This window comes from Mytilus edulis, chromosome 5 (assembly GCF_963676685.1).
Source record: "Mytilus edulis chromosome 5, xbMytEdul2.2, whole genome shotgun sequence".
In the NCBI taxonomy this organism is placed as follows: domain Eukaryota; kingdom Metazoa; phylum Mollusca; class Bivalvia; order Mytilida; family Mytilidae; genus Mytilus; species Mytilus edulis.
The window spans coordinates 63,221,844-63,237,539 of NC_092348.1; positions in this window are offsets into that span (position 1 = coordinate 63,221,844).

Sequence of the window (15,696 nt, forward strand, 5' to 3'; positions counted from 1 at the left end):
TTTAGGTGTGATTATGACCCGTGTATTTAGCAAATCCCAAATACACCGTTTGGTGGTGAGCCTAACAGATGAGAAACTTACATATTATGTAATAATAGGTAACAGGTGACATATACTATTGGTATCGGTATCGGAACTTGTTAATTATTGGTAATATTAATTATGTGGAAAATAAAAGGGCCTGGAATGGTATAATTTTTAATCAACACCATTGTCTTATATTAGTTATATATAAAGTTGAATTCTTTGATTCGTCGTTTTTACCCCATGCCGGCCAACAAATTGGACCTCGTTATTTTAGTATTATAGATATAGGTATTTTTCGAATAAATTATAACTTCCTTCGCAGGAATATTTAGTTCGTTCTCCGAATCTAAAATCGGCACAGGTTAGTAACCGAAATCCTTTATCTGCTGCTCCTCTATTCTTATTTACAAAAACAGGACAGTATGTATAAACTACTGTTATTGTAGAATCGTATGAATAGGTGCATAAACAGCTAAAATTGAATTGAACTATATAAGAAATTTTAATTTACTAAAAAACAAATTTAAACACCAAGATAAATAAAGAAAAAGAGGGTTCAATGCCTCAAGTTACTGTGAGTTAAATCGTTGACTTCTTGTTGAACGGTTGATTTAAAAATTTCTTTAAAAAGTTATTTAGGAAAGTGGAAGTAGACGTATTGTGTTTCACAAAGAAAATTCAATAATGACCATGTGAAAAAATGCTTTTACTTTAATGTTAACTTGTGAGTAAAATTCACTTTATTTAATTACAAATAATGTAACAATTATTACCAAATGATTTAATAAGTCAAATATCATTTTAAGAACACTTACGTTATGACATATTGTGGAATTTACAGAAAAGGTAACTTTTCGATGTTTAAGAAATAATTGTTGCAATTCGTGATTATTTTGCCCGAGCGATAGTGAGGGCTAAAATACCACGAATATAATGCCTACCCATGTTAAAACTACAATAAAGTATAGCTTGCATCAATTATTTCGATTCTGATTAGAACAATTACGGTTATTTCTATGTCCGATGTGTATATATAGTGTAGAGCATTTGCGTAGGCTCTTCCATGAACATCCCTTTTTTGTTTGTTAACAAGCTTACGACATGCGATGTGTTTTTCAGAGGGAGGGGTTTTGAACAGCCAACATGAACGTTGCCGTATCTAGGTCAATATGTCAATTGCGAATTGTAACACATTGTAGCCTTTGTATATGTATTTAGTAACAACATGTGCATCATTTAAGAGTTTAAAAGTGTTTTAAGTTAATGAAATTTATAAAATGCATGCCAATTTGATAAAATTCATGTTTCTGCAGTAGTCAATATACGCATGTGCAAACACATTTTTATTGGATTTCGAGCATGAGTTTGTTTACAAAGCGAAAGAAGCACGTCATATTAGAATCATCGAATAATTACCCGGACCATACGCGTATGGACGGACCATATACGCATATGGTCATGACCATACGCGTATGTCCCACATACTCACATGGTCCGGAACATATATATTGTTTACTTGCATATTTTGATTGGGAAGATCGCCTTTTCAGAATCTAAAGGACTATGGGTAATCTCATCGTTTTTACACCAAAATGAAAATAACGTTACGTTATTGGTTGAATTTCCATTGTTTATCACGCTTTAAACCAATCACAACGTTTTGGTGTACGCTTTAGGAAATATTACCCAGAATGCATTAGATTCTGAAACGGCGAATTGGAACAGTTTTAACTAAAATCCGTCATTGTTTCTCTCGTTATATATTTCAGTTTATTTCAACACTGAATACAGACTTCAATAAAGTGTCAAGATGAATCCGAATGTAAGTTAAAAGCATGTGATCGTGTTGATGTCATAATTACAAATAAAATGAAGCCCTTTATAACACATAACCAAACTACATGTTTTATTAAAAAGGAAAACATGATTCACATGTATGTCTTATTTTCTTCTGACTCAGGCGGTCATAAACTTTCAGCATCCAATCAAATCAGCAGCCACACTTTATGATATGTCTTAAAACCCAAAATCATTTTACTACCAAAACGTCCGAAAAATCTCAAAGTCCTTGTTAACTTTAATTCTCCCCCTTTTACAACGGAATTCAACAATTTCATGTTTTGTCATGCTTCACTTTAGGTCAAGGAACAGTTAATGGGTTATGTCACAGATTTTGGTAAAATTTGGCAATTATACTGTTAAAAAATAAGAAACGCATAGCTCGGATGAATTTTTCAAGAAGCAAAATTATATATTTTACAAGGTAAAATGAAATGGTCAATTGAATCTTCGAATTTTTATTGGTAAGTTATAACTTTAAATGCCCGTTCTTTTGATTTGGCTCTCTGCCACAAGAATTTGTGACTCGCTAAAAGTGCATATGACCTTTTTCGCCACGAAATTTACAAACGTTTTTCACGAGAATTTTGTGGTCAACTCAACTGTTGCACTTTTGAGCATATAAGGACCAAGTTTGAAGATTTAATTCATCACAACGCAAAAACACTGCCATGACAAAATTATACCCTGCTATTTGAAATATCTCCATCGACCGTCTCCAGGCCGGAGTGTCCCAAAGTGAAGTAGCAAGAACTGAAAATGTTAACCAGAGCACAATTTCGCGACTTTGAAACATATACCAGCATACTGGCTGTACTAAGGACATAATGAGAAGTGGACGACCTCGCCTAACGACTTCTGGACAAGATCGCTACATCCTGTTATTTCATCTACGGAATCGAACCGTTGCCGCAACAGCCACTGCAGTTGGGATACCGGGGTTGAGACACACACAGCTCACACACAGTCCGCAATCGACTGCGACAACATGGCATTAGACACAGGAGGCCGTATTTTGGACCAGTTTTGAGGCCGTTACACGGACAGAATAGAGTTTGATGGTGCAACAGATTGAGGAGCTGAGCATTCCGAAACTGGCGCAGAATCTGGTTCAGTGATGAGTCCCGTTTTATGATTCAGAAACGTGATGAAAGAACTCGTGTCTACCGGCGCATGACTGAACGTTTTTCTTCTTCGTGTGCCTAAGATGTGGACAGCTTTGTGGAGAAAGTGTCATGATGTGGTCGGCTATCTCTAATGACATTTAAACGTAATTGATTCATGTTCCGGGTAATTTAATGGCTCAAAGGTACAGAGACGAAATTATCCACCTTATGTATGTTATTGAACGACAGAGGAAGTTATTCCAGCAGGACAATAATGCTAGGCCTCACGCAGAGCGTTTGACAATGGACTACCTTGAGCAGAATAACATCAATGTGCTTCCTTGGCCTCCCAAATCACCTGACGGGAATCCTATTGAGCATCTACCGGACCAACTTTTGCACCAACGTCAACCCCGCCTTCATACACGGTACTAACTGTAATTACACCTGCAGTAACTCTTATTGTGATAAATTGACTTTTATTCCATCAATCTCGAAGGAATTGACTGTCCTCTTTTCAATCAAACACGTTTTGAGTGAATATCTTTATTAGTAGTTGTAAAATTTCCATTCAAAATACATGTATTAAAATTCATAATAATCCATAATGCAGATATTTAAAAAAAAAGAGATAAAGGCATTATTTTTGCCGACTTAAAGTTAAACCAGCCAAAGGTGTATGCAAAATTTTAAGAATTTTAAGAAAATCTGTGACGTAGCCCATTTACTGTTCCTTGGCCTTAAACTGACATTCTTTTTCTCTTTTTCTATTTCTCAAGATTAGGAAGTACAGAAACAACATAAGAATAAACAATAATAAAATAATATAAGTTCAACTGCCATTGATAATATTTGATTTAAGTAAGTTGAGATGAATTGTGTTATACGTATATTTTAATTGAACAGAAGAAAGATGCAGTGTGAAAAAACTGCTTGCAGGCTTTCCTTACATTATGCATCATATCCCGCATTTCAGCTAAAACCATTTTAATTTCTATTTCTGTATGCATGAACAAAATTTAATTTAGATATACAAGTTTCGTGAATCTGTTTTCTAATATAGCCAAGTACTTCCAATGAAAATGCTCTGCGGACTATTTTGTCTTAATAAATACGACATGCAACATTACTAATTAATGGAATAATAGCTGAAAATTTCTTTGTTAAATATTCCGGTACCAATAAAAGATAGATGACTAAGACATTGGCTCACCGCTGTTCACTTCAAGTGCATTATTCCACCATGCGATTAGATGATTTAAAGATTTAAAGATATGGACAAAAGTCTTCAATCTTACCTTTGATTTGTCAAGAACTTGACGTGCAAAAATGTCGAGGAGTACCGAAAGAGTTGTCTTGTTGACATGAAAAAGACGTTGCAACTTTGAACAACGGTGGTGTTTAGATGGACAGAGATCCCGAAACGATATTTAAGTTGGATTCGGCCTCGATTAATACCTATGAATTGAGCAAGTATGGTACAAAACTTTGCCATTGGGAATTTATGAAGAGAACCAAAAGCGTGTGTGGTTGACATGAAAAATAGTTGCAACTTTGAGCTATTGTGGTGTCCACACGGGCCTGGATCCCAAGGCAATATTTAAGTCGACAATGACCGCGGTGAATACCTTTGAAATAAGCTAGGACTTGTCCTGAACTTTGCCATAGGTAATTGCTGAAAAGGACCTAAAGAGTGTGTGTTGGCATGAAAATACTTAAAGTTCTAAAATCTGCAGACGGACCCGGATCTCATGTCATATTTAAGTCGGTAATGGCCTCGGTAAATACTTCTAAAATGGGCAGGATCTGGTCTATAACTTTGTCGTAGGGAATTGTCAAGGGGGTAAAAGCTAGAGTGTCTTGTTGACATGAAAAAAAACTAGTTTAGTTGCACCTTGGGGTGTCCAGGAAGCCCAGTATCCAAGAATGATATTTAGGTGGGAAATGTGCTCCGTCACCACCTTTGAAATGAGCTAGGTCTGGTTCAGAATTTTGACGTAGGGAATTGCCGAGGAGTGTATGGTTGACATGAAAAATATGAAAAGTTGTAATTTTGAACCTCTGTGGTTTGCAAACGGTCCTGGCTTCTCACAGGTCGATATGTTAGTGGGTAATGGTCTTCGATCCAGAACTTTGTCGTAGGTTACCGACAGAGTATTGTTGTTATGAACACAAAAGGTAAAGTGGCAACTTTTAACCCCTGAGTTGTCTAGACTTACAAAATACGTAAAGTTGCAATTAAGAACCCTTGTAGTTGATGCTGTTGATGGTTAAGAACTTTGTTGTAGGGAATTGCCAAGGTTTATTATAAAAAGTGAGACGGTGTCATTAAAATAATGAAACGTTGTAATTTAGATCACTTGTGGACGGTTAAAATCTCGAAAGCAGTCCTGAATTTATGTCATCGGTTTCATAAAAAGCAGTGTTCTGATGACCTGAAATAAATTACAATTTACAATTTTGTATACCTTTAGTAATCTAAATGTTGGGCGAAAGATACCAGAGGGACATTTAAACTCATTAATCGAAAATAAACTGACAACGCCATGGCAAAAAAAAAAGAAAAAGACAAACAGACAAACAATAGTACACAAAACACAACATAAAAAAATAAAAACTAAGCAACACGAATCCCATCAAACACTGGGGGTGATTTCAGGTGCTCCGGAAGGGTAAGCAGATCCTGCTCCACATGTGGCACCCGTCGTGTTGTCGTGTTGCTCATGTTAGTACAAACCAGGTAATAAGTCTAATGCGGTAGGTCACATTTGTGAAAAGGGAACGGGATTGTAGTTACGACATAAGGAACATATCCACAATAATCTGTGAAACGGATACTCCATAACGGTCAACCAACTCGTGATGGCGTCCGTAAAATTTACGAAGCGATGATTTCAATTTCGACAGAGGTAATCTTTGCCTGGGGATAGAAAAACTTTATATTTCGAATAATTAAACATTTTATAAACACAAAAGTGCTGACTGCTAGGGTGGTGATACCCTTGGAGACGAAACGCCCACCAGCAGTGGGATCGACCCAGTTGTTTTAAAAAGAAACCATAATTATAATTCGGTACACTAGACGCGCGTTTCGTCTACACCAGACTCATCAGTGAACACATCAGATGTGTATTCCGATCGTTTAGGTAGCAATACACAGTTAGAAGTTTAGTTTCGCATTATGGCCCCTGTGAATTTTTTAAATATGAAAGTTTTTGTACAATAAAATTGATTTTTAGATAATTGAAGAATAATATAGCCTTCTTAGTGGGTTTATATGAACATTTAGATTGATTTTAACATGTTTTATAGGCCATTTCTATGATTGACAGTCCGTATTTTCCTATCCGTACCGTTCATAGGTCCATAAATTATTGTAGTGTTTATCAACAAAGATTTTGCGCTCGATCTTTTCAATTCAATTTTATGGAAAAACGAGCAGGAAAGCATATGATTTTTTTTGGACCACTTGATAGATATATACCTATGGATTCAGGAAAGGTACCACTGTAATTCATTGAAATTTTCCTTTAGACCAAATTTTGGAGACTTTTGTGACATGTTCTCCCCCCTTTTTTGCTATATTTTGTATCTAAGAAATGCAGAATGTTGCCATGGTTACACCTAAAAGGGATTATATTTCACCCTTATGACCATTAGAAATCAAATCTATGGAAGATTTTCTTTCTACAAGTATATACATGCATAACACACATATAAAGCCTTCTTTGTTAGACAGGAGGGGAAAGAGGGTGTTTAAAAATTATGAGTGTCAATTTTAAGTTTTTTTCCTAACTGTGTATTGCTACCTTATGGCATTTGACAAAGCAAATAATTGCTGTTTTTTTAGACAAACATACCACGAAACTATTGATATTTATGTTATAGATACAATTCTAGGGGAGAAACAACCTTAAGTATGACAATATATGTTAGTTTTGTTGTTTATTGTCCTTAGCAACCAATATAGACATTTTGACACAAAGACTTGGTTCCGTTATAAATTGATACTTTATTGGCTACCCCTTGGAAAAGAAGATTGCACGTTATGTAGAAACCTTAGAAGGGAACGCTTTATAGTTTTTCATGCGACTAAATAAAATTTATTATTTTAGCAAGTATAAAGTCACAATTTAGCATGAATTAAGCCTAAATTTTTTCCCGCTGTTATAAATAAATTCAGTATTTACTAAATTTTAACCAAGGCTTTGGTATGGTAATACACAACAAAATTGACATTCTAGAGCTTTAAAATAGCTTTAACTTGTAAAAGTTGTCTACTCTTAAGGTTAATTTAAGTTTTTAAACAAGAAAAGACAGGGTTAGAAGGTATAGTTTTAGAAAATTGACTAAAAAAGGAGAAAATGCACTTTGACATGGCATGTTTCATAAAATCACTTTTTTGTTGCATTTCAGTGTCAACTGCTAACCTTCATAAAATATTTATTTCTGAACCGATTTTCAAAACAAGCAGGCGAAAATGCTCGTTTTAACTAGTAGAAAACAGAAATCCATTTAAAGTGGAATTGGGGGAAAAAATGTTAATCCTTAAGGTAGCAATACACAGTTAGAAGTTTAGTTTCGCATTATGGCCCCTGTGAATTTTTTAAATATGAAAGTTTTTGTACAATACAATTGATTTTTAGATAATTGAAGAATAATATAGCCTTCTTAGTGGGTTTATATGAACATTTAGATTGATTTTAACATGTTTTATAGGCCATTTCTATGACTGACAGTCCGTATTTTCCTATCCGTACCGTTCATAGGTCCATAAATTATTGTAGTGTTTATCAACAAAGATTTTGCGCTCGATCTTTTCAATTCAATTTTATGGAAAAACGAGCAGGAAAGCATATGATTTTTTTTGGACCACTTGATAGATATAAACCTATGGATTCAGGAAAGGTACCACTGTAATTCATTGAAATTTTCCTTTAGACCAAATTTTGGAGACTTTTGTGACATGTTCTCCCCCCTTTTTTGCTATATTTTGTATCTAAGAAATGCAGAATGTTGCCATGGTTACACCTAAAAGGGATTATATTTCACCCTTATGACCATTAGAAATCAAATCTATGGAAGATTTTCTTTCTACAAGTATATACATGCATAACACACATATAAAGCCTTCTTTGTTAGACAGGAGGGGAAAGAGGGTGTTTAAAAATTATGAGTGTCAATTTTAAGTTTTTTTCCTAACTGTGTATTGCTACCTTATGGCATTTGACAAAGCAAATAATTGCTGTTTTTTTAGACAAACATACCACGAAACTATTGATATTTATGTTATAGATACAATTCTAGGGGAGAAACAACCTTAAGTATGACAATATATGTTAGTTTTGTTGTTTATTGTCCTTAGCAACCAATATAGACATTTTGACACAAAGACTTGGTTCCGTTATAAATTGATACTTTATTGGCTACCCCTTGGAAAAGAAGATTGCACGTTATGTAGAAACCTTAGAAGGGAACGCTTTATAGTTTTTCATGCGACTAAATAAAATTTATTATTTTAGCAAGTATAAAGTCACAATTTAGCATGAATTAAGCCTAAATTTTTTCCCGCTGTTATAAATAAATTCAGTATTTACTAAATTTTAACCAAGGCTTTGGTATGGTAATACACAACAAAATTGACATTCTAGAGCTTTAAAATAGCTTTAACTTGTAAAAGTTGTCTACTCTTAAGGTTAATTTAAGTTTTTAAACAAGAAAAGACAGGGTTAGAAGGTATAGTTTTAGAAAATTGACTAAAAAAGGAGAAAATGCACTTTGACATGGCATGTTTCATAAAATCACTTTTTTGTTGCATTTCAGTGTCAACTGCTAACCTTCATAAAATATTTATTTCTGAACCGATTTTCAAAACAAGCAGGCGAAAATGCTCGTTTTAACTAGTAGAAAACAGAAATCCATTTAAAGTGGAATTGGGGGAAAAAATGTTAATCCTTAAGGTAGCAATACACAGTTAGAAGTTTAGTTTCGCATTATGGCCCCTGTGAATTTTTTAAATATGAAAGTTTTTGTACAATACAATTGATTTTTAGATAATTGAAGAATAATATAGCCTTCTTAGTGGGTTTATATGAACATTTAGATTGATTTTAACATGTTTTATAGGCCATTTCTATGACTGACAGTCCGTATTTTCCTATCCGTACCGTTCATAGGTCCATAAATTATTGTAGTGTTTATCAACAAAGATTTTGCGCTCGATCTTTTCAATTCAATTTTATGGAAAAACGAGCAGGAAAGCATATGATTTTTTTTGGACCACTTGATAGATATAAACCTATGGATTCAGGAAAGGTACCACTGTAATTCATTGAAATTTTCCTTTAGACCAAATTTTGGAGACTTTTGTGACATGTTCTCCCCCCTTTTTTGCTATATTTTGTATCTAAGAAATGCAGAATGTTGCCATGGTTACACCTAAAAGGGATTATATTTCACCCTTATGACCATTAGAAATCAAATCTATGGAAGATTTTCTTTCTACAAGTATATACATGCATAACACACATATAAAGCCTTCTTTGTTAGACAGGAGGGGAAAGAGGGTGTTTAAAAATTATGAGTGTCAATTTTAAGTTTTTTTCCTAACTGTGTATTGCTACCTTAAGAGATATAAATGTGTAACGGTATTTAAAGTACGATTGATGGTCAATATATTTGTTGTTTTATCTTCATAACAAAATCGAGAGAAATAACTGAAGATAACAACAAGTTTTGGACACTCGTAATTACTGCAATCTAGTTCAAATCAAGTTTCAACAAATACATATAGAAGAAAGAAAGAGTAAGCTATGTTATAAGTAATAGCAGAACTATAAATGGTATATGAGTTCCTTGCAAGGTCTACATGTCCGTCACACAAGGTTCATCTGACCTCGATCTCATTTCATGGATCTGTGATCAAGTTTAAAATAACGTGATTATGTCCGTTTGTCAGATACTATAAGTAGTAGGTCAACTATCTGTTGTGTATGGAATGATTGTAAGATGTATATGTCTAGCTGGCATGTATCACCTGACCTTGAACTCATTTTCCTGGTTCATTGGCCAATGTTAAGTTTTCATGGTTCGGTCCGTTTTTTGGTTACAATGAGCAACTTTATTTAGTGTATGGAATGGTTGTTAGGTGTACATGTCTGTCTGGCAGCGTTTATTTGACATTTAATTCCTTGTTATGGATCATTGACAATGTTAAATTTATGTGATACTTACAGTTCAACCAGTCAGGAAATCAAGGGACATATTTCAGCGTGTGCACACTTTTTATACAAATATCTAAGTATATTGAAATCAGCTATTTGTGTAGATCTTGTATTGCTGATCATTTTTGTAATTTACAGTTAGGATCTATCTATTGACGTTTTCGAGATAATTCAAAAATACTAAATAGGTCAAAAAGCCTTTACAGTTTCTACCTATATATTATAGTTTGAAGATATTGTGCAAAATTATAAAAATTAGTCAAAAAAATGTAACCAATCCTAAAAGGACTCATTCAGTGGTTTCTGTCATAATGGCTTTTTCTTATATCATGCATTGCTGATCAATTTTGCTGTTAACATTTTTTATCTTTATTTTAAACTTCTTGAAATAAGTGGCAAAAAAAAAAAAAAACTACGAAAACTCGTCAAAATTCGTCATTTAAGGATAAAACCTCCTTAAGGAGTCACCCTAATAGTTTTTGGTCACTTGGCTTTTTTTGAAGATGTATTTTGATTAATTTTGCTGTTCACCGTTTCTACCTATTTATTATAGTGTTTGAGATAATAGGCAAAAAAACTAAATTAAGTAAATTATCTTCATTTACGGACAATATCTCCTTAAGGGGTTCTCCAATGGTTTTGGTCACATTGTCATTTTTGTAGGTCTTGTATTGTTGGTTAATTTTGCTTTCAAATAGTGTTTGCATTTAATAGCCAAAAACTTGAAAAATAGCCAAAAATCGTCATTAAAATCCAATTTCTCTTTAAGGAGTCATCTGATAATTTCGATGGAAGTAGGTAGATCTTGACATTCTGAGCAGTTTTGTCCTTGTCAGATTTTCTCTATTGTAGATCCATGATCCATTTTTAACCATGGCGGTCATATTTGTTCACTAAAGGACATACAACATAAACTTTAAAATAGATACCATAAGGACCATTAACTCCAAGTTTGGTTGAAATTGGCTGAGTAGTTTCATAACAGAAGATTTTTGAAAATATACGACGTACACGAATATCAGTAAACAGCGCCGTTGAAGGCTTTAACTTCTTATGCTTCAGTTGTTTGACATTTTTGTAGATCTTGTTTTTCTGATTAATTTTGCTGTGTAAAATTTCTGCCTATCTATTATACGTGTTAAAGTTCTTGAGATAATATGCAAAAACGCAAAGATAAGCCAAAAATCGTCATAAACGGGTAAAAACTCCTTGAATGAACGTCCAATGGTTTCGATTATATTGGTATTTTTTGTAGATCTTGTATTGGTGATCATTTTTGCTATTTACAGTTCTATTTGGCTATTATGTTTAAGTCCTTTTTTGTCATATGGCACTCTAACTGTTTCGATTCTTATACATCCTTGGTTTTCAAATATTCTGCGCGTTCCTGATGAAGGTAAATCCAGAGAAGCGCTTCGGACGCATAAAATTTATAAAGTATTGTTTTTATTTTCTACCTATCTAACATAGTTGTTGAGTGATTAGACAAACACATAAAAATTAGTCAAATATCGCCTTTCAAAGGCAATAACTTTAATAAGGAGTCGTCTGATAATTTTGGTGCAAACAGGAGTAGGTAGATCGTGACAATCTGAGCATATTTGGTCCTGTCAGATTTTGTCCTAAGATATAAGACAAGGAATGCATTCACCTTAATGTTCTAGCCAAGGGGGTCATGTTTTTTGACTGACTAGGAAAACACAATCGTTATCCTTGATACACAAAGGAGCATTACCCCAAATGTGTAGGATTTTTGTTCAGTATTTTCAGATAAGAAGATCTTTGAAAAAGATTACGACGACGGACAAATGACTCCGGACGACGACGACGGACGCCAAGTGATGGAGCTAAAAAAAGTTATTTTGCCTTGATTTTGATTCTCAATTTCACTTTTGATGAAAATATGAAAGGAAATACGTGAAGTATACGTTAATGAGATATCACCAAACATTCATTATTTGACTTAGTTTTCCGATAGACATCAGTGTGAACGTATGAGTTATCAGGTTTATACCTCTATAGCCAGAATCATCTCGGTGTTATTTTGGTTCTTTTGTTTTTCTCGGTTGCATATGGTTGTTAGTTCGAACGCGGGCAGGGTAAAAGAAATTCAAATATTCCATTATTGGTCTTTACTCTTTCTCTGGTTTAATCACGTCGTTGTGGAAGCGAAAACAAGTTGGTTAGGAGTCATAAGGCAAGTAGAATGTCCTGTTGGGATGACATGTCTTTATGTTGATGGGTAATTATGAGCAAGCACGTAATATCTGGATGTGTATGTCAGTTTAGTGTAAAAGCAGGACCAATATTCATATTAATCAAGATGATCTCATTCTGAATATGGTTGAAAGTGTAATCACTGTACTATAAATAATGTTCAACACTAAAAAGACTATCTTCTTTTCTTTTCAGGAAACATCAAATATATCAGAAAGCACTAATGTAAACCCTTCCCTTAGATTATTATATGCCGTGTTAGCTGGTATAGTGGCCCTTGTCAACATCATCTACATCATTGTCTGTTTTAAGGTGCTAAGACAAAAGTTTCTTCTCCTTGCAGTAATGGGACTTTGCTTCAGCGATGCGATCTTAGGAGTGGCAGCAATGATTTTTTCAGCTTCACCAGTACTCGAGATAACAACTGGAATAAAAGAGATATGCTGGTTACAGCTTTTTCTGCTGAATTTTGGAATATGCTTAAACTACGGTTTTATTTTTCTTATTTGTCTTCAAAGATATTTGACCATTAGATCATACAATTATGGAACTGTGGCACATTTTGACCAGAAGAAATACGTGTATGTTTGTGGTATGATAATCTTAGTATTTCTAATAACTTTTGGAGTAAGTATACTTTCACCTAAAGAAGATCTAGACCAGCTGACCTATTGCACAGCATCTAACTTATATGGGAAGGGATATGTATATATTGTTGCTGTCGGATTCGGACCACCGGTAATCCTAACATTTCTCGTAGTATTGCTATCAAGCTTCTCAAGTATTCATTTATGGAGAATATATTTCAAGAACCGAAAAACGAAACCTATCTTAGAGACTTTCACAAACAGGAATACTACCTTCACTGAGCAGTCAAAACGTTCCGAACATGAACAAGATTTGCCAGGACAAACAACGAGTTCCATCGAACAAGATTTGCCAGGACAAACAACGAGTTCCATCAGCTGGAGTAATAAACAAGATAAGCTAAGTATTAAACATCTAGAAAGCAAATCACAGAATGAAGACAACCGAAAAATCCATATTCAACCGCAAAATGATGAAGATACTTGTAAAACAAATACAAAGGTAATTCAAACTGTGGCGGCCATTGACACATGGACAGTTAATTCTGTAAGTCACAAAGATGATAAGGCTATACACAGCGACAGAAAAAAGAGAAGTATTCATATTGAGAACAAGAATATGAACACACAAATGCAAACTGGAATATTTGTGCCAGTAAATAATGACCAACAACAGCAAAGGATATTTGATATATTCGAACAGAACGAAAGAGCAGACAACACAGATGACACTTTGAGAAACGACGATTTACTTCAAGTTCAGAATGAAATAATTTCAATCATGGACGACTGTAATGACCAATCTACTACCAATGAACAGCCCACGAACGAAAACATCTTAAATTGTCAAAACAAAACCGAAATGGATGACACTCAAAGAATCGTTCAGCACAAAACCCATATCACTAAAACCATGGAGAGAATGGGAGACTACCAGAGGTTTCAGCTGAGGAAATCTTGGGAAGTCCGAGCATTTGTCACAAGTATTGTCATAGCTATACAAACAATTCTTTTAACAGGACCTTTTATATCTTCGTTTTGGATAGAGATAATACACGGATCAACGTTGCCTTTGCAGACAAGATTTATTCTTTTTCTCCTGTTTTTAACAAATTCACTATCTAACCCATTAATATATGCATGGAGAATTCCAGAAATACGGCGAGAGTTCAGAAATCTTTTAAAACGAAACAATTGACTGTTGGCGGTTTCTAAACAATTTACACTCTAAAGGCAATATGTCAAATACCAACCACCAGACATTATAAAAAATGTAATCATTCTGCTGACTTTAATACTTTTCTCTTAATATTCTACCTTATAATCGTAGGACGGGCAGAACATAAATACCCTGTTATCCCACTTTCTTTGTAGTTTTTATATTTCAAAGAAGTGTTCTAAGAAAATAATTATTCAAGTGTTCTACTTGACACGAGAATAACAGAAGGAAGTAATATAGGTTGCACTTTGTTTATACAGCTGTTTCACAAGCCACGTATTTTTTGGGAAGATATATAATATTCATAGATAGGTTGTTTTGTTTACGTTCTGGTTCCCAGATATGATCTCTATGTTTCATCTCATAGATAAATAACTTGGAAATGTTGCCAGTATATAAACACATGGTTGCTGCGAATTTTGAATTTTGAGGGTCACCCAAAGTGAAGGGAGCGATAGTACAGAATTTAAGTATAAGTTTAAACTCTTAGAAATTCGGGTAATATAAATGTTGAAAATATGCCGCTCAGCCCTATGTTTTGACCTTTGAATAAAATAGTAGTGCATATCAATTTTCAATTCGAAGATATAATTTTTCACGAAACTTCAGAGTAAAAGTGGCACAGTTTTAGCCGTAAAGGGAGTTCCTATGGGAAATTGCAATGTTTATATTTACAGAAATGCAACCTATATATAACGCTATAACGCTGTCAAATGTGCAGATATCTGAACAAAGATTGACAAATACATATTTAATGGCATTTGGTACATAGCATTATCTGCATTTAACAAAACTCAAATAATAACGATTTAGATATACTATTGTATGGACACTTGTCTATCGTTGTAGAATTAATGTTGTAATTTAGTTGTGTTCTGGATATTTTTTGTAGTGAGCAAAGGTCTGGATGGGTGTTCTTCATTTCTATATTCTTCATTTTTAAGGCTATTTTTCTGTTGTTTTTTTTTTAAATTTTGTCTGTTGTTCTATATTCTTTATATTTTAGCACCTCATTATTCTGTATTTATTTTTTGGGTCTTTTTTTCTCTATTCTTTATTTCCCCCCTTTATTCTTCACATTTTCCTCATTATTATCTATTCTGTTAACCCCATCCACACCCTCTTGAGTTGCTGACTCAGTGACGTACGCCGTACATCTTCTTTCTGTTAACCCCATCCACACCCTCTTGAGTTGCTGACTCAGTGACGTACGCCGTACATCTTCTTTCTGTAAACCCCGTCCACACCCTCTTGAGTTGCTGACTCAGTGACGTACACCGTACATCTTCTTTCATATGCATGCTCCAGTTAGTGGGCGACATATATACGCCAAGCAGACCATTGAGTACTATATGAACTTTGGTGTACTTTCAAGAACGACGATCATTCGTATATTTTTATGATATACACAGCTGCCTTTGACGGACGTGTAAAAGGTACTACCAAGTTAATAAATGCATATTTTCAATATCTGTTGT